The sequence below is a fragment of the Pleurodeles waltl genome, chromosome 6, assembly GCF_031143425.1.
Source record: "Pleurodeles waltl isolate 20211129_DDA chromosome 6, aPleWal1.hap1.20221129, whole genome shotgun sequence".
Taxonomy (NCBI): domain Eukaryota; kingdom Metazoa; phylum Chordata; class Amphibia; order Caudata; family Salamandridae; genus Pleurodeles; species Pleurodeles waltl.
In genome coordinates this window covers 1,515,316,066-1,515,341,740 of record NC_090445.1, presented here as the reverse complement: position 1 = coordinate 1,515,341,740, position 25,675 = coordinate 1,515,316,066, and positions in this window count along the sequence as shown.

Sequence of the window (25,675 nt, the reverse complement as noted above, 5' to 3'; positions counted from 1 at the left end):
CCAATGTCCGAAGCTGCAATAAAGTCACTACCCGAAGTCTGAGGGGGTGTCCCAGAACAGTTTCCTGGCTTGCGGACAAAAGTTACTGGCCATCCTCAATATCAGTTTTCACCACGATAGTCGTAAAGTCCTTCTCTGACGCAGATGTTAAACGGTGAGCCACAGCAGGTCCAGACACCCCACAAGTAGAACAAAATATGGGGTCAGCAGGGAAATAGGGGCCACAGTCAAACTGGGATATGGGACAACAGGAAGTTGGGGTGGGTTGGAAAAGCAGACACGACATTAAACCTGCTATTTTGGAATTCAAGGGGCCATATAAAGTTTTAAGCTGTTCAGTGACCATCTCATGGAGCATCCAACCTCTCCAACTAAGTCCTGTATCCTGAGAAATTAATGCCGGAAACTCTCTGATTGGCCTCATGACCTCTTCGAGGGCAGCCAAGGACACATAATTGAGGTAGGGCGTGGACTACACAAGAGTGCTCTGGGATGTCCCTGAACTGCTGGTATTGTTCCGGGCAGGCACTTGGAGAAGCAAATTAAGCTTATTTTGGGGTGGCAGCAGGATGTCTTGTTGGTATGGGATCTTCTGGAGTTATGGAGTGTGCTGTTGGAGACCCAATTGGTGCCGGTGCTGCTCTTTAGACACAACTGGTTAGTCTTCCTCAAGGCCCTATATCTGCCTTCTCCTGGCTGGTAGTGTCAACATCCATCACACCACTGGCTATAAACTCTCCACTCAGTATTTTCGGGACAGATTGTTTGACTTAGTGATGGCGTACTGTCCCTGTATGTGTGAGATTCCTCTTCCTAGCTGAACAGCTGTTGTGCCTACATTTCACTTGAGAATCTTCTTCCTCAAGTCCTGTTCTGAGGATGTTTGACTAGCCCAGTCCACTGAAAAGGAATGAAAGACATCTGGAAGTCATACACACAGTACTGCAGATCAAATGTACTTTGTTCAAAATGAATATGGATATTATATATCTAAATATAAGAACTAACATTGTGTATTCTTTACTAAACTTGTAGCCATGCCAATTTTTATATATTAATTTTTAGTAACTTCTAAATTGTAAGAAATGATAATTCCCAAACATTCTGTGATTACGTTTTCAGAAGATGTTTGCAAAATCTTTAACACATTGGCTACCTTAGACTAGAGAGAAGAAGGAAAAAGCATTCTAAAGTGTAATGTTTTATTGTTGATTTGTGTACTATGTTTTTAAAATTTATTTTAATAATTGTGTGAATTTAGATTTGTTTATAGAAAAAATATGGTGGTTTGAAGGTAAGGTCAGAATCACATAAAGTAACCTTTACAAATATAAATGTAACAGATCCCAAATGTCGAAGGTATGTTTTATCTTTTATATTATCACCAAATATATAGTTTAAAAAGCATTTCCATTATGTTCAGAGAAGGTGATTCGTAGATCCAACCAAAGCTACAAAACATTAATTTTAGTATTTATACATTTCCATTCTTTCATAATGCACAAAAACCACAGATTAAAAACAACCATTAAATGGTAGAACTCAGAATGAATACATGACTGGACACCACTCTCAAAACTCTCATCTGAATATATAATAATAGACTTACCACCTGTCTGCTGTTCAGACGCTTCCAGCTGAGCATGGAGAGTTGGCCAGGCTCCTCTCAGAACTGTCCTGTACAGCGATGTCATGCAGGGGTACTGAATGTGTGTCTGGAAGTACAAACCCAGAATGTCAGGGGCTTTAATCCTGGCCCGACGACAAAGGTCCGCCTATCGCTTTTAGCATAGCTTATCCCAGCAGGTATGGACACCCAGTGCGCTGTGGTGCATGGCAATCTCTGTATAAATTCGATCCCAAGTTGCATTGCTCAGTTGAGTCTCAGCATCCCCCATTAAGCGTAGGGTATCTTCCAAGGACATCCTCACAAATAATGTCTAATTCTTCCTCAGTCAATGAGTGGGAGAGGGCCTTTTATAAAGAATGAAGCAGCAGGATGGAGAAGGATGCTGTTGTGGGGAAAGGATGGCTCAGAGTGACCAGAAAATATCTTACGTTCTCTTTCTGTGCAATTTTCAGTTTGTTGCAGTAGGCAGAGATCTCTGCCCGACTATGGAGATATCCATGCCACGTTTGTGGTGGAGATGTCCACATGCTGGACAGAGATTCTGATTGTGGGAGAGAAGCCTGTGCATGAGGAGCAGAAGCGTTCAAATGCATGAGGGAGCACCCCATATTTAGGGGAACACAAATTAATTTAGAGGATCCCAAAATTTGTAAATAGGCTTGTTTGTGTATGTCACCTATTTGTCAAAAGTAAGTTGTGAAAACATATGCATTAAACATGAATGTACAACAGAAGAGCTTGTACTTAAGTGTTTGCATTTGATAGAAAATTAAGTGGCAATTTATTTTTTGGGACAACATACATTGTTTGCTTATAAAATTATGCAAATTAAACGGCATTATCTAGGGATGATATAGCTGGACAGTGTGGTCATTCACCGTTCATCATTGACAATGCAGCAACCAAACTTGCAGCTCAAGAATCAAATTAGTTAACTAGTCAACCCCACACCAGTGTAATCCAAGTATCTCAATGTGGCAATGGATCAGGGTCAAGATCTATGTGTAAGACATGTTGCATGCATTGATGTGCAACACACAACAGACTTGCACACAACTTTTGGCGAGTACAGAAGCAAGTACCATCAACACATCTGAATTGTGACTTAAGATCCCAAAAGTGTTTTACGTCTGTGTGCCTTATTGTGCCTCTTTGGTCATAGTGTTGCTTCGGGGCTGTAGGGTGTAACATAATTCATCATATCTACATACGTTCAGTATGTTTAAGGGTAATGTGAATGTTTTCTGTGTTTTAATGTATAATGAGCATGTTAGACATACTAAACCCAAATGCACCTGAAGCCCCATTATGAGATGTTGTTATTTATCAATGAACCACATATCAAAATTCCAAACAACTAAGCGACTTGTAAGAGGTGACTGACAGAAGATGTAGCTGGCATGTCTGCTTCCCTGGAAGACAGTGTACACATAAGTGAAGCAGCTCCTGGCATCATAGACAGCTTGTACATTGATGGGGTGCAGCATAGTCTACGGCGGAAAAGGTGTGCTGTGTGGCGAGGCAGCTGAGGTGCCACATGTGTGCAGTAAATCGTACCTACCACACAAGGGAAGTCGGTAAAGAGAGAATTAGCTTGCTACCCAGTGCCGTTCTAAACTGACTGATGCACTCTTCTGTTGATGCATCTCAGTACCTGATACAAGCAAGAAGACTGGCTTACCTGTGAGATGTCTACGTTGCAGAGGGCTGATTCTCTGATGAATCCAGCTGCCATGTAATGGAGTACAGCTAGTGTTTTGACAAGGGCAGGGATAGTCTAGGTGTGAACTATAGGTGAGTGAAGCAGCTGTTCTCAATCTGCATCCGTGTCAAGGATCATTTTAGGTAAGAAGCAGTACTTGGTAATGACAGCTTCCATGGACAAAGAAGTTGATGTTTTGACTCTAAACCTGATTTCTCTTCCTTCAATAAATATTTCTCAAAATGAGGGGTAATGCTACAAACACTTTCACCACCATAGCAAAAACAGAAAATGTTGTTTGGTGTGTGAGTTAATTTCTTTTGTAGTCAGCCGAGATGTAATTGGTTGGGACTGAAATGTGTTTCTCCTCTACATGGGTGGTGGAGTTGCAAACGTGGAGTTTCAAACAATCATTCCTTGCATTACCAGGTGTGTTGCAATTGCTGTATGCCTTCTTATAAAACTCAACAGGATTAGCTTTAACAATATTGGAAGTTAAAAACATACATTGAAATAACATTACAAAGCATTTACTTAAAAAGTTACAAAATTATTGGATCTTAAAAACAAAAAATATGTTCCTTTATTTTTGAATATAATTCGATATTTATTTGGTGGCTCTGGTATTTTCTATGGGAGTTAATTGCAGTACCACTGGTGACTATTACTGCAAGGTGAGCTGGAGTACACTTACTACTGCTTCGGGTCCTTTTTGGTTGTAATAACTTTAGAAGTTCCGTTTGTGAATAGCAAAGGGTTAACTCTTTTGTGGGTGGATGCTTGCCTCTCCCTATACCTCTTCTTACCCCTCCTTTAATCCCACCTTACCACTCCCTCAACTCCCCCCATTGTGTAGTAAGTATTTAACATTTTCCAGCCACCGCCCTGGCCCCTTCCTCATTTACTACAAGTGTATGTATATGCTTGTGGAGATCTCTACAACCAAGGCAGAGAGGTGGAGGCTGAGACCTCCACATATAGGTTGGTGAATAGCAACTTGTAGTATATTAGTACTACTATTGCAGTACTTCCATACATACTATGAAGTGCAGATTGTGAATAGGTGTGGGAAACTGGCATTTTGATGCAGTATCCCCCCAAAATTCATGCCTGGTTTCTGGATGCAACTTGGACTGGATTGCAGTGGGAGCCTGCTAGTCAGGTTCCCAGTGCCAATGTTCTTTCCCTAAAGATTTTAAAGGTAATTGGCAACACATTAGCTGCCACTGTAAGTCCCTAGTAAATATTACTTAGGTGTCCAGGGCATGGGGTGCTTAGGGTATGCCCCTGAGGACAGCAGCACTGATTGTGCCAGCATCTAGGGCCATGCATCCTGTTGCACCCAGCACTGCCATTGCGAGCTCAGTGTCCTGGTGCAATCCTAAAATGCAAACACGACATGGCACACTGCCTGTGTGCCTTTTGCACTAGACGCTGCATGCAATATAGATAAGCCCCCCCCCCCCCCCCTCTGCCAGGCCTTCCAGTCCTAAGGCAGGGTGCACTATACTGTATGTGAAGGCATAGCTGCATGAGCAATATGCCCCCAATGTGTCCTTGTGAAACCTGGGACATAGTGAGTGAACAGAGCAGCAATTTTAAATGCATGTACTGGACACTGGCCAGCACGAGTTTCACAGTTACATGATGGCCACTCTAAACCCTGGGTAGTTTGGTATCAAACAACTCAGAATGATAAATCCAAACTGGTACCAGTGTTGGATTTAATTTAAAATGTACTCAGGTGTCACCTTAGAGGTGCCCCCTGCAAAAGCTAACTACCCTGGCATGGTTGCTGGCTGGGCACATCCAGCCTGCCACCTCCAGACACAAGTCTGAACCCCTGGGGTTAGAGCTCCTGCACTCTGGGATTCAGAACATAGCCCTTTCTTGGTGGAGGTGCTAACACCCCCTCCCCTGGAATGTGCACTGCCCAGTTGGTGAGTTTCAAAGGGCTTATTGTCCTTGAAACACAACCTCAGGCCTACTGCTAACAGCAGCTGGCCACCCCCATTGCAAACCTTCACGTTTGGCAGGAGTAATGGCAGGAAACTCAAACAAAGGACAGGAAGAGTGGCCCTACCTGGCATGCACCACTCCTGAGGTGTTGCATGTGAGGTGGATTCTCCATTTCATTTTCCTCCATCTTGGATTGAAGGAAGATAGCCAATCAGGTGTAGGGAAATAACCTCTGCCCACAGGAAGTGGTCACTTAGTGGGTGTAGCTATCCTAAGGTAGATGACCTATTGGTCACTACCAGGTTCCTCTTAAAATGCCCCCTAAATACAGTATTCAGGGGGCATTCCTAGACCATGAAAATCAGATTTGATGGACAAAAGAAGAGCAGCACCAAGAAAAGCTGAAGCACGAGCACTGTGGATCAACTGCACCGAAGGACAGGCACCAAACCCTGCCTGCAGCACCCAGAAACCGATAATCGCTGTTGAGGAGCTGCTGGACAACTGGACAACTCTACAAAAACCCCAGAGGACCTCCAGGCTTCATCAATTGCCAGATAAGTCCCTTCAGAGTAGAGCTACCACTGTAAAACTTCAAGAAACAAGCAAGCCAGTGAGGGTCACTTCACTGACCAGCTGTTAACTCCTGAACTGGACACCACAGCTGGACCATACTAAGCACCAACAACCGTGTGGAAAGACCCTGCCCTTGTGCCAAATTTGGTGGCACAGTGCCCTCAAGCGGCCAAACCACACCAGTACCATCGGTATTGGTCAGCCAACATCAGACACCAAGAAAAGCAGCCTGCCCAGGGCTGCAAAAGGACCAGGAGGAAGCCCCAGTCGAGGGACTACATAAACAACCTCTGTTGTGCCTCTGTTGTCCTGTAAGCGACCCTAGAACCGACCTACCTCCTGGTTCTGAGGGCATCCATGCGCACAGCTCCTTGATCACCAATTTGCTCTGCACCCGGCTGCCCCATGCCCTGCACCGAAGAACCTGCTGTGCTCTAAGGGTCTCTCACCCCTTGCAACTTCACACTCCAAGGGTACCCCACAGACCCATCTTTAAACTTACCTGTGCTGTGCTTTTCTAAGTGGCCCTCGCAGAGGCCTTGCACCATCTCCAGAGACCTTTTCCCTCTGCTCCCACTGGAACCGGGAGCCACCTCAACTTCATGCCCACCGACGACTTAGAAAAACCTGTAAAAAAAGAACTTGGTAAGCCAACTGTAAGATTTTATATACATTTTTAAAGGTGATCCTCCATTGACTCTATGTTGCGTAATTACGTATGAAAAAGACTATTTTTATTAAACTTTAAAAATTCATATCTCGAAAAGTACTTAACCAATTTTGATAATGTTGGTCTTAACAATTACATACAAATCAGGAGCATTTTTATAAATTAGTCTCGAGTTATTCGTTAGAGTGTGTGAGTTGCAGGATTGATGCTGTTAGTACAACAAATGCTTTGCACTTCTCCAACATTGGCCAAACTGCTCGACCAAGCTACCATAAACATTAGAGCATTAAGTGGTCTAGTTTTTACCATGTGTGATTGCCTGGACTCCTGGCACAGTGTGCTTAGCTTTCCACACTACATAGAGAGCCAGCCTCCTACAATACGCTTCTGAGTTTTCAAACCTAATAGAGTGCATTTATGCTTAGTGATTACACTAAATACGCAATTTAAAGCAAAAACATGGATTATGCTATAACACAGTTACATCCATCATGCATGCTAGCATTGTCAACACATATAAAAGCTTGATGAAACCAGATCTTCTCATTAGCTCATTAGTTCTCTGGAGATCCTTGTAGAATGCACAAAGGCGGGTATTGTGTTCCAGTCTTTCTGTCACCTATTTTCACAGGAAAGGTAGTTGCTGGTAGTTAATCCCCATATTTCTGTTTTCTGCCATCTGAAGGGGGCTACTTCTTGCTAAAAAAATAGCCTGTTGTAGGATCTGCTCTGGAGAGATGTGATAGGGAGGCTTAACCAATTGTGTACATATCATTTACACAGGTAACAAGTCCATTGACTGGTGGTTAGAGATAAGCTGAGCCTAGTTTTGTTGACTAGGTGGTCCCTCTTGTCTGCATTGCAACTGTTCATGGGTCTGTAACTGAAATGACTAGGAATACTATGTGGTAACCCAATTATTCGTCAAGTCCGATGGAGTTTTACCCTGCAGCTAATCTGCGTGGTGATACGTCATCATTTGATGAAAAATCCTTTATCCATTATCATCAGCATTTAGTTGATGATAATTGCAGTGAAGTGTGAAAAAGCGCATAGTGTAAGTGTTGTCATGTTATTCCTCTTTTTCTTTCCCGCATATAATTACAACTAGAGGACATACGAGTTGCAGCATGAAACCTTCATAGTTTTCCCTCCAGATTTGAGCCTAGCTGTGACCCACAACATTCAAGAATGTTCAAGTCATATGGACATACTTTCAATTCACTATAGTTCGCAGATGGATAGTTATTTGTGACATACTATAACTTCCATTGATTTATGATTTCTTATGATTTATTAATCCCTCCATTAAATGTTTATCTCCATAAATCAGTTTATTCCATAGTGATATTATATAGATGCATTACATTTTGTCTCCACTTCACTAATTCACCAGGTAATCATCTTGTATTGATTTTTCAAAATTAACTTTCCAATTCTAAACCAGAAATGAAACCAAGAAAAATAATTCATCGAGCCTTGAAAAGGTGGCATATTCACTGGTTAGTTCGCTATTGCCAGGTTTAACTGAGTGTCCAGAGGCCACCATTAATATAGTGCTAGCTGCAATGAGGGTCTTAGGTTAGTCTGAGTTTATTGGGCAGTAACTGTAACAGTTGTGGCTGTTTACTGCTGGTGTACCAGGGCCACAGTGCTGCTGCACTCAATGACCACTGACTCCCTTTCAGCATTTGACTGTCTGAGGATAGCGGAGGTCTGAGGATAGTGGGGCCAATCACTCATGGCTTACTCCCGGAAGGCTGTGGCACTAGAAACTAGGAAATAGAGTAATACTACAAATGAGTGGTCATTTTAAAGCTCATATTGTTTCTTTCTAGAGGAAAACGCAAGTGGATACTGCAAATGCAAAATGGCGAGGAGCACCAGAGCCGGTGAACCAATCCTAAACACCGTTATGGTTCCAAAGTGCTAGATCCTACAATATAGTTTAATATTGAACACTATGTTAAATGTTATCATGTGGCGGACTGTTCATATGGGTCCAGGTTCTCACAAGTGTTTAGTATTAGTATGCTCCATAGCCTTTTTAAAACAGAGTTTAATGGCTTTAACTAAGGGGTTATGGGTTTCAAATGCAGTGATTGTGGATACCAAATTGTATTGGAATGTGCTCAGAAATGCACCCTGTGCAGCTGATACTGTCTAATGCTTTAGTACAAAATGCCTACTACCCAAGAATGAAAAGAGCACCCTTGAAAATATAATTGAAGGTGCCTCCTTGGACTCCTTTCTCTGTTGTTTGTGAGTAACCTAGTATCTGCTGACTGATGTCCAGTTAAGGGGACACATCGTCACTAGCTTCTGGACTATAAAAGCCTATTAGCTACAGGGCTGTGGAGGGAACAATGGCTAGTGAGGGTTAAATTTCAACCTGTGGATCCCTTAGATGGTCGTTCTTGTTTGGGAGACTGTGGCCCTCATTCGGACCTTGGCGAGCGGCGGAGGCCGCCCGCCAAAGTCCCGCCGTCAGGTTACCGTTCCGCGGTCGAAAGACCGCGGCGGTAATTCTGACTTTCCCGCTGGGCTGGCGGGCGGCCGCCTTCAGGCCGCCCGCCAGCCCAGCGGGAAAGAGGCTTCCACGATGAAGCCGGCTCGGAATCGAGCCGGCGGAGTGGAAGCTGTGCGACGGGTGCATTTGCACCCGTCGCGTATTTCACTGTCTGCGCAGCAGACAGTGAAATACATTTAGGGGCCCTCTTACGGGGGCCCCTGCAGTGCCCATGCCAGTGGCATGGGCACTGCAGGGGCCCCCAGGGGCCCCGCGACCCCCCCTACCGCCATCCAGTTCCCGGCGGGAGAACCGCCGGGAACTGGATGGCGGTAGGGGGGGTCGGAATCCCCTCGGCGGCGCAGCTAGCTGCGCCGCCTTGGAGGATTCCAATGGGCGGCGGTACACTGGCGGGAGCCCGCCAGTGTTGACGGTCCGACCGCGGCTTTACCGCTGCGGTCGGAATGCCCATTGGAGCACCGCCGGCCTGTCGGCGGTGCTCCCGCGGTCCTCCAACCCGGCGGTCATGGACCGCCAGGGTTGGAATGACCACCTGTATCTCAAAACCCATGAGCTGATGTGGAGATTGCCAGGTGGTGAAAGCTCCCAGTTTTCAAGGGGTGCCCACATTGGAAACCTGAACCAGCCATGGCCACTGCACTATGGTCTGGTCAAAGGGTCTTGCCTGTGGCTTTCAACTACAGAAGTTGCTTAGGATTGAAATATATTTTCTGTGGTTCTGGACTTAAGCCAGATCTCTTCAGCTGATGGTCTGGGACCCTCAAAAAAGTCTTCAAATCTCCCAAGGGGTGGTTGGAGAGTCAAACACATTCACTCCAGGGATGGGGAGGGTTGGAGACAATGCAAACTTAATCTTCTCAATTGTAAAAACGATGGTGCAGGTTGATGGTCCAGATGCTACTGCAGTTTCTGGGCCACTGGCTGGGGCTACCTTGTGGCTCCTGGGCCAGTTATGTCCTCCACGTTAGAGCCTTGGCTGATGAGTGGATCAGGTCACTTTCTCTTGGTATGTGAATTCCAGCTTCTCAAATATGCGGGTAATCCCTCACTGTCTCTCCACAGGTCTAGCAGCAAGGCAATTCAACAGATGCCCTGAACACAGACCCTTTGTGGGGGGAAAGTGGTGCTGCAGCAACTGTCCCACTCGTGGCTCTTCCCTCCCTGTTCTTCTCTGCTATTGCTGGTGCACAAGTCATTCATGGTTATGACATATTGAACAATTTACTTATTTTCCTCTGAGTTCCTGCCCATTTAGGTTATCCTCACTTTTTGAATTCCTAGGGGTGATGGAGGAGCACGAATCTGGCGATTGCTCCTCTTGTCAGGGTACTGCAGCATTGCTGCCCCTTCCTGACTCTCATTCTGGTTGTCTTGGCAAAATGTGAAACTACTTCAGACGGGAGGGCATCTCCAAAGGAATACAGGTCTTGAAGAAGAAAGGGTAAGGGGTAGGTTTTATTCTGGCAGGAGAACTTAAGACTACATCAAAGGATCCGGCAGCCCCTCCCACCCAAGAGACACAAGGGATTTCTGGGAGCAAGGCAGAAGATGAGTGAGTGCAAGCTCCAGTGCCAGAAATGGACTCTATCAGCCTAGCACAAAAGTAACCACCATCTTGTCTTGCCACATAAATAGAAATCCTGCTGACTCCACCATTCTTCTGTCAAAGCACATGAATGAAAAGGTATACAAACACACACACATGTATGCAGGCATGCACTCATGCATACATGTGAGTGCCCACACACACACACACACACACAAATATCCACTGCTGGGGGTCTATCGTCATTCTGTCTTATATCAGGTACGCTGATGGCCCCAAGTCACATAACACTGAACAGACTTTACTTATGGAGAGCTAATAAGCTATACAGGTGTATTAGAAACAAAACCTGAATCCACAAGTAAGAATTAGGATGCCACATGTGTCATTCCACACATGGGCTAGGCAAGGGGACAGTAATCACCCTCTTTTTGGATGCTTCTTGGACAGCCAAGACTTGGGGCCTGAGTACGAGTTTGGTGGTAACAAAACCCCACTACCAGACCCGTGGAGAGGAGACCGCTGACAAGGTGGCAGTCTCCCCACTGGCTCTATTACAACTTTCCCACAGGGCTCACGGTTGCTTCCCGCCTGTCAGCCCAGTGGGAAAGGTGTGGCAGCATTGTTACTGGCTCATGATAGAGGCGGCGGCAATGCTACCGCAAACAGGTGCACCAGCACCCTTGAAATTCACACTGTCTACACAGCAGACAGTGCACATTTCAAGGGTGCTGGGAAGGGGGACCCCTGCACTTGTTCTCCGCCAGCCTTTTCATGGCAGTCAGACCGCCATAAGAGGGCTGGTGGAGAACAATGTTGTAATCAGCAGGGAGGCGCTGAGTTCAGCGCCTTCTGGCTGATTACAACTAGGACTGCCGTCAGCCTGTCGGGATCATTGATCCTGGTGGGGACGGAGGTAGGTTGGCAGGTCTGCCCGCCAACCTCATAATGTGGCGGTCAGAGTGCCACAGCTGCAGTGGTCCAGCTGCCACAGCGAGGCCGGAGGTCTTTCGACTTCCAGCCTCATAATAAGGCCCTGGCTCTGATATTTCATATTTAGGACAAAAGGAAGACCCTTAGTACAGCTACATGATGGCTAACCTCACAAGAAGAAAAAACACTCAGGGCAAGACAGAAATGTAGAGTGGTACGTATTTACAAAGCCACGCAGATGACTTTCATCCCTACACTGGTTATTATACACATGAATGCAAACAGTTCACCTAATATTATCTTAGTAGTAGTGCTTTAAATAACATCAACTTTGTAAGGATTTATTGCAGAGTTTTTTAAAAAAATATTTAAATAACATAGGGCCTGATTCACAATTGTAACTCATACATTTTTAGTAAAAATATATAGAAATAGTACATATTTATTATTTAATTACGAAACATGATTAAATAATAAACATGTCCTATTTTATATATTTTAACAATAATTTATATTCTAACCTTAAGTAGGGAAGTGTGTTTGTAATAGAACACTTCTTAATAGACAACCACAACTTGTCTTAAAAACAAAGTTCTAAGTAAACTTTGGGGATTTTGCAATAGTTATTGCTGATCGTGTTTTATATATTTTACCCAGCATTTGCATATGCTTCCAGCCTCAGTTCCTCTGGTCACAGTGGATATGCCCTGGTTGTACTGGTCTCTGGGCATGCCTTTGTACCACTCCTTTATACAGTACCCAGTACCCAACTTCTGGTACCCTCTGTGCATGACATGTATTTGTGTCCTGCAGGCACTGGGCACAGGGCGTGGACTTTCGCCATAATCTGAGCCCAGTACCTCCACCACCTTACCACCTTAGCATGACCTTTGGCTAAGCTATGTGGGCTCAAGAAACAGGATGCAGAAAGTGACTTATGGAAACCCTCAGTATCCACTCCTTTTAAATCCAAAGACAACTGGACATGGCCTTCGGCCATGCCCTGCAGATGGTAGTCACAGGTTAGGGCCTTTGGTAACAGTATGTAACCCTTCCACCGGCTCCATGCTTTCTTAAAGGCTTTGCATGCTCTGGACTGAATGGATGTACCATGTGCTCAGCAAATGGCCTAGAGAAAAGGACCAAAATATATTAAATAAACCCCATGGCATTATGTAAAAGAAGCTGCTTTAAGGGACATTATGGATAGGGTTGCATACTTGCACAGCACACAGGCCTAAGGCTGCGACTTTTATGGGCTAAACAGAGGGCAGGTGATCATGCCAGGCCATGTAAACACCATGCACATGGCATGGCCACAGCACCTTGTCTGCAGTACATAAAGAGCATGCTCTCTCTCATTACTCTGCCCATTGCAGCCCTAAATGCAATCTCAGATACCTTGATTTTAGGATGTGTCTAATATAGAGCTCTGCCGTCTGGAGCCTCACTTTGCAGGGAGCGAATGTCATCCTAGAGAAGTCAATAAAACGAATGCCGTTGACTGAGGAATAGTAGTACTTATTATTCCCAGTGCCGCCTGTTAGTAGGCATTATATACAAGTAAAAAAGTGTTGGGAATAGAAAACGTTTATTTCGGGAACACATAAATTGAGGGTCACTGTGTGGCAGTAGATAGGGGACAGGGTTACAAGGGGTGTAGTCATGAAAAAACAGAGTCTAAAGGTCAATTCACTGTTCTGACCCATCATAAGGCAGCACAGAGAATTAATAACCTGCTGCAAAGCACATGTAACATGCAGATTACACACATTTATGTAGCTAGCTCAAAGATCCTTTTGTTGCTTTCAGTTCATAAGTTAGAATTCTCCTAATGTTAAAGAGTAAGCTGTGAACTGGCATCAAAGTGCTCTAAGCAAACGGTAAGGCATAGGTCCAGAAACATTCTTTTCTTAATCTTTTATTTTTTAAGGTTGATTAGAAAAAGGTTGCTTTAGTTAATATTAAGGTTTTAATGCAGCCAACACCAACCACTGAGTCAATTTTTAAATCTTGACTTTGTTACTTCAGACCCAGCACTTAACATATAGGCCCTCATTATAACCCTGGCGGTCAGTGTTAAAGCGGCGTTAATACCGCCAACAGGCCGGCGGTAAAAGAAAAAGGGATTATGACCACGGTGGTAACCACCAACACAGACAGCCACTTTAACACACCGACTATCAGAGTGGTAACGGCCTCTGGGCTGGAGACTTCGGTCTCCAGCCTGGTGGCCGTCACAATCCCACCCTCGGGATTACAACCTGGACTACCGCCATGGTTTTCGTGCCAATCTTACCGCCACGAAAACCATGGCGGTAGGCACTATCAGTGCCAGGGAATCCCTTCCCTGGCACTGATAGGGGTCTCCCCTGCCCCCCTCCTAATCCCCAAACTCCTTCCCCACCCTCCCCCTCCCTCACCTGCCCCCCCCGCACATTTACACACACACACGCTCACCCATATACACACATGCACACACGCATACCCAAATCCACCCACGCATGCACACATACATACCCACACACCACAACACACACTTGGTTGCACACACGCATTCACAACACACAACATACACGGACACTCACATTCAGTCATTCATGCACTCATTCAACGCGACTCACACCTGCATGCACGCATACCAAAACATACACACACACACCCCCACACACACACAACACCCCCACACATGCACGCAACACCCCCCCGCCCCCTCTCCTGTCGGAGAACCCGACTTACCTGCTTGCAGGGGGTCCTCCGGCTGCAGACGGGATGCGGCACTGCTGTCAGCTGCAGTGTCCTCCAGCAAAACACCGCCAGCCCGTATCATTGCTCATGATACGGTCGGCGGCGTTTTGTTGGCGTGGCGGTGCTACTTACAGCAGCGCCACCTTACCGCCGTCCGCCGCCATGACCGTCGGCAGTATTCCGCCAGCTTTCTGACGGAATACCGTCGACCGTCATAACACGCGTGGACAGCTGGTAGCCACGGCGGCGGTATGTTGTCGTCCGTCGCAGTGGCGGTAGGCGGCAGTTGCCGCCAATGTCATAATGAGGGCCCTAATGTCTACCAGTACGGCTGATTTGTGACTCCAACACCTTGCAACCCTCATTGTCTTAAGCAACATTTCCTGTACATTCATTTATACACTTTGTATGATTCATTGTCTTTGTATAATACCTCTGTATGATGGTGTAATGTAAATCGCTTGTACACCTATTACCGCTATAAATGAAATGAAATAAATAGTTAATGGGTGCTATGTAAATCGTTATTAGTGTAATTACTCACACAGACAGATTCAGCTGACATTCTTACTATACTTGAGTATTTCTTACATGCAGGGGATCAGCAAATTTAAAAACGTGTCCTCAAATCATAATTTCTCGTAAGCACTTGTGAAGTGATAGCAAGTTGAAAGCCTTTCTTTCCTTTTGGTGCATTGGCATCTAGGCGTTAGGCTCCACATAGCTCCCAGGTAGAATGAAACTACAACAAAGAGAGGGCTAATGGCCCTTTCAGTGACGCCTTTGTGCTGGGCACAGTTGCAAATGAAAATAAAACCATCCTAACCCCCTGCAGGTTGCTGCTCAAAACGAAAAGCAGTCAATGTGGAGGGCAAATTCTAAATATTTCACTAGAGCCCGGACGTCTTGAATTTGTGGTCTATCTTAATAATAGCTGGTGAATCCGGAATCCTGATGGGTCCCCCTTATTTCCAGCACTGCAAGTATGTAGTTATAAATATGACAATTTTACGGGTGTGGAAATATTTTTCAGCAGTTTAATAACTGCTGTTCTTTATACTTGGCAGTTCTTCCTGTTGCTGGTCACTTCTGTGTTCAGAGTTTATTAGATGTGATTTATTGGTGTTTCCTTCTGGGTATACAACAAATAGCAAGCACCTCGAGGCGATCAATCACCCAGACAGCTGGGGGAAGTTCATGTCTTCATGTATCTGTCTTTGTGTCAATAGCGTAAAGAGCAGTGGTTCAGCAAATGCATTAGCACTGATACCCCTCAGAGCCCTGAGGGACAATTGAACCTAGATTATGTGTGTTTTTTACCCACCCAGCAATCAGGAGGCCAATTTTCCTTGCCTGTGTGTTCCTTACCTGTGCTCACATTTTTTTTAACATAGCGCAAACTCGATACAAAGGTATTTGAGCACTTTCCATAAGAACCAGTTACATTACACAAGGAAAAAGTATTACTATTACGTGTTAGTCATGGGGCGACTAAGTGATTTGCCGAGAATCACGTGATATTGAGATGACGCTAAGACTCAAACCTGGTTCCCCAGTCCCACAGCCGGCAGCTCTGGCTGTAGTGCCAAATCCTCTCATTTGTGTTTATATTGACAGATAAAACAATTTCTAGCTATCGTGTCAAGAAGTTTAGATTCTATTAAGGACACAGGATTATGCTTCTCTAATTTTACTGCAAATTTAGCAGCAACCAATGAAAAACATTATAACATTTCAAACATTATAGCTCCCATGATCACCATAGCATATATTATAGTCCAACCACCAGTCATAGGGATCCAGCTCCCATAAATGCTCCCAAGACTACGTTCATTTCTCTTTCTTTGCCTTGAAGTAGAATCCAACAGTCATACGAAAATAGATCAAAAACCTTCCAACATCTCCAAAGTCCTTCATGTCCAAAACTGAGAACGAGCCTAACAAACAGCTCCAGAATTTGAAAAGGAGTTCCTCCTCCATGGAAACAGCCTTGCTTCTGTTCTGATACTAAAACAAATGGAAAAACCAGCACCGTATATACCTTAACGGCCAGTAAAGTGTAGCATATAGGGGTGGGCAACAACTTTATACATCATAGTATATATACGGTGTAGGAAAGTACCCTCTTTTGGCATGGTTACCCATGGGCTGCAGCATGTACTGTGTCACCCACAGGAGCCCATGCAAAATGTGTCTGCAGGCCTGCCATTGCAGCCTGTGTGAAAAGGTGCATGCACCTTTTCACTACAGGTCACTGCACCAGGTCACTGTAAGTCACCCTTATCCTCCTAGCCTAGAGGACAGGGTGCAGGTACCTGTGTGGGAGGACGCCCCTGCATGAGCAGGGGTGCCCATACGAACTCCAGCCCGATTACACTGAACTTTGTAAGTGAAGGGAAGACATTTTACCCATGTATTGGACACAGGTCACTCACTACCTTTGTTCAGCTACGTAATGGTAACTCTGAACCTGGGCATTTTTGGTATCATACATGTCAGAATCATACCCCATACTGCCAGTATTGGTAGTATGAGTCCATGCACTATGGCAGCTCCTTAGAGGACCCCCAGTATTGCTCCTACCAGTCTTTCAGGGTTTTCTTGGTAGCCCACGCTGCCGCCACCCTCAAGACAGGATTCTGCCCTCCTGCTGCATGGCCATCGCAAGCAGAGGAAGGCAGAACAAAGATTTCCTTTGGGAGAGGGAGGCAACACCCTCTCCCTTTTGAAATAGGTGTTACGTGGCTTGGGAGGAGTAGCCTACACATGCCACCGGTATTCTTTGAAGGGCACAATTGGTGCCCTCCTTGCATAAACCAGTTTGCACCAGTCCAGGAACCCCCAGTCCCTGCTCTGGCACGAAACTGGACAATGGAAAGGGGAGTGACCACTCCCCTGTCCATCACTACCCCAGGGGTGGTGGCCAGAGCTCCTCCTGGTGGCCAATTGATTCTGCCATCTTGAATCCAAGGTGGACAGAGGCCCCTGGAGGCATCAGAGAGGCCAGTTCTAGCAGATAACGTCAAAGCCACCTTCTGATATGTGGTCACCCTCATAGGTGCCCAGTCCTCCTCCTGGGCTATTTATAGTCTCCATCTTGAGTGGGTCCTCAGATTCGATATGCAAGATTCCAGCAGGACTCCTCTGCATCATTTGATTCATCTTCTGGCCGCCGGGACTGCAACTGGACCCTCCAGGAACTGACAATCTGCAACTCCAGTGATGATTCCACTCGGCAACATTGTTTCTCCAGCTCCTTCCAGCAATTTCAACATTTCCCTGGCAGTGCATCCTCTGAGGATGAATAGTCTTGAGCCAGCACAAGAAGCAAAAAGGAATCACTCTTGGAGTGAAGGAGTCACTAACCTGCATCCCCGGGCACCAACTGCAATGACGACAGGTTGCGTGGATCTTCTCTTTTACAGTGCTATGTGAATCCTTCTTCACAGGAGTTGGGCCCTTGGTCATCTCTACCAGGTGTCCAACTTGGGAGATGGAAAGCTCTTGCCTCTCCTTGCAGGCCAGTGCCCCTGTGCACCAAGACTCTTGCATCTACCAAGGCTTATTTGTTCCTCCTCCAAGGGACCTTCCCACTCTGTTTAGCCCCAGGTCCCAGCACTCCTTCCTGAAAAGCACAGTCTCCTGCCTGCAGTTCCAGCGACGTGGGACTCCTCTTCAGATCTGCTGAGTGGGCCTCACCGGGGCTCCTGTGCCTGCTGCCCATGGGTTGTCTGTGGGGGCTGCCTCCTCTTCTTTAGACTCTCCTAGCTGCTGAGAGTCATCTGGGACTCCCCTCCTTGGGTCGAGTCCCCTGGACCTTGTAGGTCCTCTTCAGCCTTGCAAATAATTTTCTCTGACTCTTGCATTTGCCAAGGCTTGTTGGGTGTTTTTCATCACCTCTGAACGACTGCATCACGACTGCCAATGTGGGACATCACTTGCATTACCCCTGGAACTTGTCTTCTGCTCCTGTGCTGCACTGCTGACTTGTTTCGTCCACTGTCGACCTAGTCCTGCATCCACAGGAGGATGGGTAGTGGCTTCTGCCACAGCTGGACACTTCAGCTCGAACTGGACTTGGTCCCCTTCCTTTGCAGGTCCTCTTCTGTCAGGATCTACCTTTGGTTTCTTCCAGCCTTGTCTGGGTCGTGCACAGTCCTTTTCCAAAGTTCTCCTGTGGGTTTGTGGAAAAACCTGGTACTTACCTCTTCTCCCCTGATCGCTGGGGGGCACCCTGGTACTTACCTTTGGTGTTCCTAGTTCCCCAGCTCCTCTCTACTGATTCCACTTCCTTGGGTAGGTATAGGAAGTTGGCTCTGTATATACTATTTCAAAGTAAGAAATAGTGTGCACAGAGTCCAAGGGTTCCCCTTAGAGGTAAGATAGTGGCAAAAGTAGATAATTCTAATGCTCTATTTTGTGGTAGTGTGGTCGAGCAGTAGGCTTATAAGAGGATAGTGTTGAGCATTTGTTGTACACACACAGGCAATAAATGAGGAATACACACTCAAAGACTTACTCCAGTCCAATAGGTTTTTATATTGAACAATATATTTTCTTAGTTTATTTTAAGAACCACAGGTTCAAGATTTACAGTTAATACTTTAAATGTAAGGTACTTCACTTAGATACTTTAGGAACTTTGAATGAAAGCAATATCACATACAGTCTTTGTAAAAATGGCAATAAGCTATTTTTCAAAGTGGACACATTGCACAAATCAACAGTTCCTGGGGGAGGTAAGTAAAGGTTAGTTTTGGAGGTAAGTAAAACACGTACAAGTCTCAAGTTTGGGGCATAGGCAGCCCACCTTTGGGGGTTCAAGGCAACCCCAAAGTTATCACACCAGCAGCTCAGGGCTGGTCAGGTGCAGAGGTCAAAGAGGTGCCCAAAACACACAGGCGCCTATGGGGAACAGGGGTGCTCCGGTTCCAGTCTGCCAGCAGGTAAATACCTGCGTCCTCGGGGGGCAGACCAGGGGGGTTTTGTAGAGCACCGGGGGGACACAAGAAGGCACACAAAGTTCACTCTCAGCGGCACAGGGGTGGCCGGGTGCAGTGAGCAAAGCAGGCGTCGGGTTTCAGGTAGGAAACAATGGAGGGACCCGGGGGTCACTTTAGCGGTGCAGGCAGGCACAGTGGGGGCTCCTTGGGGCAGCCACCACCTGGGCTAGGCAGAGGGTTGCCTGGGGGTCACTCCTGCGTCGAAGTACGGTTCCTTCAGGTCCTGGGAGCTGCGGGTGCAGTGTTGGTTCCAGGCATCGGGTCCCTTGTTACAAGCAGTCGCAGTCAGGGGGAGCCTCTGGATTCTCTCTGCAGGCGTCGCTGTGGGGGCTCAGGGGGTCGTCTCTGGTTACTCACGGGCTCACAGTCACCGGGGAGTCCTCCCTGTGGTGATTGTTTTTTGCAGGTCGAGCTGGGGGCGTCGGGAGCAGGGTGTGAAGTCTCACGCTTCCGGCGGGAAACGTGCAGTCTTTGAATGTTGCTTCTTTGTTGCAAAGAAGTAGCTGGTTTTGAACAGGGCCGCTTTTCACTGGAGTTTCTTGGTCCTTTAGTCCAGGGCAGTCCTCTGAGGGTTCAGAGGTCGCTGGTCCCTGTCGGATGCGTCGCTGGAGCAGTTTTCGAAGTTGGAGACAGGCCAAATCAGTTGTCGTCTTCCTCCTTCTCTGCAGGCTTGTAGGTCAGCAGTCCTTCTTCTTTCTTCAGGTTGCAGGAATCAGATTTCCTGGGATCTGGGGAGCCCCTAAATACTGAATTTAGGGGTGTGTTTAGGTCTAGGAGGGCAGTAGCCAATGGCTACTGTCCTTGAGGGTGGCTACACCCTCTTTGTGCCTCCTCCCTGTGGGGAGGGTGGCACAACCCCTATTCCTATTGGGGGAATCCTCCAAAATCAAGATGGAGGATTTCTAAAGGCAGGGGTCACCTCAGCTCAGGACACCTTAGGGGCTGTCCTGACTAGTGGGTGACTCCTCCTTGTTTTCCTCATTATCTCCCCTGGACTTGCCGCCAAGAGTGGGGGCTGTGTACAGGAGGCGGGCACCTCCACTAGCTGGAGTGCCCTGGGGCATTGTAACACAAACTCAGACCATCTGACCCATGTCGAGACAGGACCACATCTCGCTCCCGAGTCCCACTGGCTGGCATCCGATTCTATCACTGTTTCTGGTACTAGTACAAAATGGCCTGGCCATTTCAGACCTCCATAAGATGCAAAAACTATTCCAACTGCATCTTCGCTTCAAAGGACATGGATATCTATTCTGCTTACAATAAGCCTTTATGGATTAGTCTGACTTTTAGATGTTATAGGGGTCTGTAGTGAAACGAGGCCAAAAATATTGCCTAGATATATGCAGCCAACAACCAGATTATCCTGGCCAGGGACATCAAGGACACAGTCCAGTTGCCCAATGTGGACCTCCATTCTCTGTTGATAGCTTTGATTTTTTGTAAAAGAAGTTGTAATTGTGTTTTTACAGAGTCTACCTGAAACTACAGAAAGTACACACACGGGCAAGGGGCCAGCAGTGAATTAAGAACATTGATGATGAATCCCAGTTCCTGAAGACAATGAATCATCCAGGACACATGAACCATCACTGTAGCCCGATCATAGGCCATGAGAATGAAATCATCTAAGTATGCGATAAGATGAACCCCTTTCTTCCTCAAGGCCTCTACCACTGGCCTCAACAACGAAGTAAAGCACCAAATGGCTGATGAAAGACTGAACGCTTGGGCTTTGGATTGAAACCAAGCATCTCCCATTAAAATTGGAGAAATTCCTGTGCGGAGGAAATATGGGGACCAAAAGATATGCATCTTTCAAATTAAGATACATTAACCAATCTCCTTCCTGAAGAAAGTCCCTCAGTAGGTGGATCCCCTTCATTTTGCAATGCCTGTAAAGTTTCAAGGCATTAAAATTGCACAGGTTCAGAACCAGCCCCCCCCCCCACATTTCTTGGACACCAGAAAGATCGTGGAGACAAATTCCTGTGGATGGGAGTGTGAATGACAAATCACATCCTTTTCTAATAGACCCAGGATCTCTGAGTCTGTGAAACTTTGTTCTTCTCGGGAAAAGACAACTGTAGAGGAGGACAGGCCTGCTTGGGCATCACATAAAACTCCAGTTTGGACCCCAGGAGAGTGTCCAAAACCCAATGATCATGTGTAATCATAAGTAAGCTGTGGTCGAACAAAGCAATTCTACCCCCTAAAGATACCTCAGATATCTGAATTATTCTTGCCTGTAAAGGTGTTAGGTGTCCCTCCGGAAGGGGACCCTCTATGAGCATTTATGTAGAATCGGCCTCTGCCCCCTCTGGATCTGAAAGGGAAGAAGATGGAACCCCTAGCAGGATCATTCCAGCCACTTCTGCTTTTTGCCCCCTATCCACATTGAAGACCATGGTAGTATCCTTGGCTGGAAGAATGTCCCCTGAATTGCCCAGCCTTCCCAAAAAGGCCAGAGTGAAATACCCTCATACCAGACACCGGAGCTTTGTCAAGGGCCGAAAATCTAGTGACAAACTTCCCTACGTCTTTGACGAAGTGGTCACCAAATAGTAAACCATTGGCCTATTAACCAGCCTCCGCTGTAGCGAACTCAGCTCACTTGGGATCAATCCAAAGGAGTATCAAGCACCTATTTTCTCAAACATAGCACAGTTTGCATTGTCCAACTGATAGACAACCCACTGGGCCCAACCCATCAAAACTGCAGAATAAACAGTGGAACCACCCTCCGTAGACTTACATGCCAGTTTCCAAATTTTTGTTAGCAGACCGGATATGTGTAACAGCTTGTCTTTACAAAATCACCAGGTACGATCATTACCCTTCTTTGGGTCCTTGACAAACTTTTTAACAAAAGTGGCCATCTTGGGATCTACTTCAGGGGCATCCGCAAGTTTGCTCATCAAAGAAGGTCAGGGACATTCCACTTCCAACTTGCTTCTCGCCTCTTTCTCAAAGCCCTTATGCTGGCAGGTCTGGGAATATGCCACCACTTCTGGCATAGGTAGCCATTCTGATGAACGAGAATGAATTATCTCATCTGAATTGAAATCCAATAACCTAGAGTGACTGCTGTCGGCCAGACCATAAGACAATGACTTCTCATGCTGCTTCTGGAAGGAACTGGTTATACATCATCTTGGGGCACAGTTGAATGGGTAGATTGGTCAGAATCATCATCCCCCATTATTTGCAGCGGGGATTGTGCCGCTATAGTCTGTGGGACCTCACAAGCCTTGTGTTTATGACTCAATTTAATAGAGTTTGTAGGTCTGTTCAGGGCATCTGAATGAGCCCCTTTGACCTATTTAGTCTTTGAATTGCCGGATGGACCAGTCTCAAAGAGGTTAACTTTAAAAAACAAGGGTTAGGTGGAATCCTCTGTCATCAGCGTCTTCCAACAGTGCTTGAGAGGTCTGGTAAAATATCTAAGCTCCATGACTATGGACATGTTCACTGAGTACATGGGCTTCGACCAATTGTTCCTCAAACAGCATTGTCATAATATTCCCCGTTATCATTTTCATTTCATTCAGATCTCGAAGGAGCGTATTGATTGTAGCGCAGAAGTAGCCCCAAAGTATACACCACTACTACTAAAAATAGCCCAATGCAAGGCAGGTGCTAACGTACACACACACCAGCGCTGACAAGAAGAGAGTTCTGCACTTGCTGACAAGCGTCTTGCTCCCAAAAGCTTTCTCCTACTCTCTGAAGGTGACTGGAGGTCGTGCTATGACACAAATGGAAGTACCTGAGGAACTTAAGCAAAAAACACTAACACAGAAGACAAAACACTTCCTTCATACAAATAAATGCTTTCGGAATGGACAACCGGGAAGGGAAATGAAACGTGATATCACGATCACTTGCTTATACAGAATGATCACATATCAACAGTAATAAAACATCTTAAGAAAGAGACTCAATGCAGCGAAGAAAGAGGATACACATGGCCTGGAGAGTATTTATGGGCGCTCGATTCCTATGATTGGTGGTTTGACTATGACAAATGTTATGGTTATCATCGGGAAGTAGTTTTTGAAATGTTAAATTTTCCATTGGCTGCTGTTAGTTTGCAGTAAAGCTAGAGAAGCACAATGTGAGCATAATCTGAGCCTCTGGTCCCAACACAGAATTTAACAAGAGTCTTTAGTGCACAGAATTTCAATGGTACCACTAGACTCTTTGTCACCCTGTGCCTGTTTTGTTGAAATAAACGGCAGATACTTTTTTTGTAACACAGCGTGCAGTGTCTCTTGATCTGAAGGCCAGAAAAAATATAAATTAGATCGTAAAACGTGTTGTTCTCATAATCGATTATCGTTCAACACAAAGCTGCGGCCTACAAAAGAACACAGTGAAAGCTAATGCTCCCCTAGAGACTGTATATAAAATGCACCAGATATTACACTGTAAATCATGCTGACATCCTCAAGCAAGGAAAGCACTTACATGATTCACAAGCATTACTAGTACTGTATACATCAATGCAAGAAATGGGTGTCAAAATAAAATGCTTCAATCACTCTGCGGACAAATGCAAAACTTTTCTAATATAGAAATCCTTAAGGGTACATGTGAAGCAGTCCCTGTAAAATAAACTAGTCTGAAAAAACATGGATTGCTTCTTTATTCACAACTAGACTGAAGAGTGCTCAGGGGCAGTGCAGGTTACAGGGTGTCCAATCAGGACCAGGGTACTTCTGTGCTCTGCCTCTTGTTCTAATTGATGTACAGGGCAGATTAACAATGAGTAACACAGCAACATCCAATAGTACACATGTTGCTCTGCTGAGCAAGATGCAGCAGCTGACCTCTGTCAGGTTGTGCACGTCTCTTACCGCCATAGGCTGCAGTACTTGGAGGGACGCCTGGTTTCTTACCGGTTCTGGACTGGCCAAGATAATGGCGAGCCCTTCTAGTAAGCATGGTGCTGCTGACTGGAAAACACACCAAGGCAGACCGTGCCCTCCAGAAGGAGTCCCAGAGGAAAATCACAAGTAATGGGAAAAAAACTCTATCACAGGAACTCCTGAAAAAGAGGAAAAAACATTTTAAAAACGGCAAAACATAGAAGTCAATTCTGCAGGGAAGAAGCAGAAGCGGGTAAAAAACTGGAAACAGGAGCGAGGATCACCACCAAGATGGAGTGTTTGCAATGCAAGGAAGGAGGGAACTGCAGTGGTTATACACCATGAAACAGGAAGTGACAAAACAGGAAGAACGTACAACACCATCTTGGATTGGGAAAGATCACATAGAAATGAATGAGAAAAAAGACCAAGTTGAAAAGGAAAAGGAAAAAGGCATGCTGGGAAGACATACATCAAGGAAGAACAAAATATGGAAGACCAAGAAGAAAGAAGACTTGAAGATAGAAGAAAAAGGAGAAAAAAAGAAGAAAAAAAAGAGAAAGGACCCAAGTAGATCACTAGGAAGGAAAAGTCAGGGAGGTTGCCGGGGCTGTGGCGCGACCTGGAGCACGAAATGTGCCTCCTGTGACATACCACAGCAAAAAACGCTAAATGAACACAAAAAACAGGCCACAGTAGTTCCGGCGTCCCGAAATGCAGACTACCGGCCCGACCAAGGTCCGAAAAGATCTCTGTGCAACCGGAGGATCACTGGTTAATATCAGACTATCATCCTTCTGAGGTCAATAAAAACCGCTGCAGGGTAGTAATAACACCCTGGTTAATTTGGAGAGATACCACAAACCTTTTAAGCGTGTTTTAATCTTTTCAGGTCTTAGAGGTGAGATTTCATAATGTGAAACAGGAACAGGCAAACATATTTGTAGTGCAGTATTGCTTAAAGTGGATGATAAACAGCACAACGTGGTTCTCTTCTCTTCTGTTCTCCCATCATTAGGATATATGTAGTTACACGTTTATCTTTTGGCAAATTCCGTTTTATTCCTGAATGCATATTTTTCACTTTGAAAAAGGTGTGAACCTTTTATTCTGACCAGTCGTTTATCAAAAAGTTTCTTGAGGTCCTTCATGTTGGGTTACATGAGTTGAAAAAACATATTATTGTAACATTTAAACAAGCTTCTTCTCATCTTGCTCTGGAATGACATATTTTTTTAGAACGGTTGATACCATAAACTTGAAGATATTAAGACCCCTTATGTGTGCACCCGTTCTGTGCTGCACTTGCTGCACCCCAAAAACTTTTGCCAGCCCGAAATTTACCAGAGAAAATACTGAGGCTTGTGGATTTCGGGGTAGTAAACTCCAGCATCTGCATTTTCTGCCTCATTTCTCGTGGCAACACGTGGAATACGCAATGATAATTTCACAATAAATTCGGAATTCATTGGTGTCATATTGTTTGTATGGTGCAATACTTATG